Raw genomic sequence first — 2,013 nt, 5'->3', positions numbered from 1 at the left:
GATCGTTACAGAGCCATCATGATCATTCGTCATCATCTAGTTGAGAGTCTCAAATATCAATATCTAACCATTGAGAATCCACTAGATCTTTGGAACGAATTGAAATCGAGATATGATCACCAGAGAACGGTGATCTTACCTAAGACTCGGTCTGATTGGAGAGATCTAAGAATCCAAGACTATAAGTCCATGGACGAGTACAACTGGCCATGTTCGTTTCAAAGTTGAAAATGTGTGGTGAAAGTATTACGGATGAGGATATGCTTCAGAAAACCTTTTCCACTTTCCACACAAGCAATGTGCTGTTACAACAACAGTACCGTGAGAAAAGTTTTTAGACCTATGCTGATCTTATCTCTTGTCTATTGCTTGCTATGCAGAATAGTGAATTACTAATGAGAAATAGTGAGATGAGACATGTTAGCTCAGCAGCACCACCTGAAGCACACACCACTGAGGACAATAAAGAGTCCAATCATGTCCAAGGAAACGGCTATCATGGCCGTGGTCAAGGAAGTAGAAACGGACGTGGCCGTGGCCGAAGTTCCTTTGGCCGCGGACGAGGGAATCAAAATGGACAAGATCATGGACGTGATCGTGGCTCATTTGGAAGAGGCCATGGTTGCAAACGTGGATCTTCGTTCAAACCTCAACACTCGACCAACTCAAGTAAATCAGTGTGCCATAGATGTGGTATGGGCAATTATTTGGCTAAGACTTGTAGGACTCCCAAGCATCTTGTTGATCTCTATCAAGAGAGTTTGAAAGAGAAGAATCCTGAAGCCCATATGGTTTATCAAGACAATGAAAAATACTTCGATCATGACATGGACGATCTTATGGATTATGAAACTTCAGATTGTCTCAAAGACTGAAATGTGATTTCGACATTTGTAATCTAAATTCTATGCTTTGGTGTTTTTTATTTCCATGTTGTCATTTCTTTGAACTTGTTTTAAAACTTAATAATAAATAAATAAAATGGTTTTTATACATGAAGTCTCTAAGTAGCATCCTTTTGAATCTTGTTTTAGAAATGAATGAGAACAAGGATGTACTCGTTGTGGACAGTGGATCAAGCCACACGATTTTAAAAGATAAGAGATACTTCATAAACCTAACTCTTAAAAAAGCCAACATCTCAACCATTGCGGGTATTGCCAGTCTCATAGAGGGGCACAGCCAGGCTAGTGTCCTGTTGCCTATGGGTACATATCTTGAGATATCAGATGCCTTGTATTCACCCAATTCTAAGAGAAGTCTATTAAGCTTTAAAGACATTCGAATGAATGGATTTCATATTGAAACCAAGAACGAAGGAAACAAAGAATCTCTTTAAATCTTTGAAATCGTCCATGGCAATAAGAAAGTCTTAGAATCCATACCCGCACTATCTACTGGTCTTTACCGTACTAAAGTCAGTATGATCGAAGCTAATGCCACTTTTAATAAAGAGGCAATCGACAATTTCATTCTATGGAACGACCGGCTTGGCCATCCCGGTTCGACCATGATGCGTAAACTAATCCTGAACTCAAACGGCCATTCTCTTAAAGAGAAACGAATTATCCCTAAGCACCCATTGTGTGTTGCTTGTTCCCAAGGGAAACTCATTTCTAGGCCATCACCAGTTAAAGTCACTAAAGAGACTATAAACTTTCTGGAAAGAATTCAAGGAGACATCTGTGGACCAATTCACCCACCTTGTGGGACATTTCGATATTTCATGGTCCTCATTGATGCGTCCACTAGATGGTCGCATGTTTGTCTCCTGTCGACCAGAAACTTGGCATTTGCCAGGTTGCTTGCTCAGATAATTCGAGTACGAGCTCATTTTCGATATTTTCCTTTAAAGACTATACGTCTAGACAATGCTGGTGAGTTCACTTCCCAAGCGTTTAATGATTACTGTATGTCCATGGGGGTAAGTGTGGAACACTCCGTGGCCCATGTACATACACAGAACGGCTTGTTCGAATCATTTATAAAACGCATACAGCTCATAGCTTGACC

Source organism: Brassica oleracea, chromosome C7 (assembly GCF_000695525.1).
Source record: "Brassica oleracea var. oleracea cultivar TO1000 chromosome C7, BOL, whole genome shotgun sequence".
In the NCBI taxonomy this organism is placed as follows: Eukaryota; Viridiplantae; Streptophyta; class Magnoliopsida; order Brassicales; family Brassicaceae; genus Brassica; species Brassica oleracea.
This window is presented reverse-complemented; position numbering follows the sequence as displayed.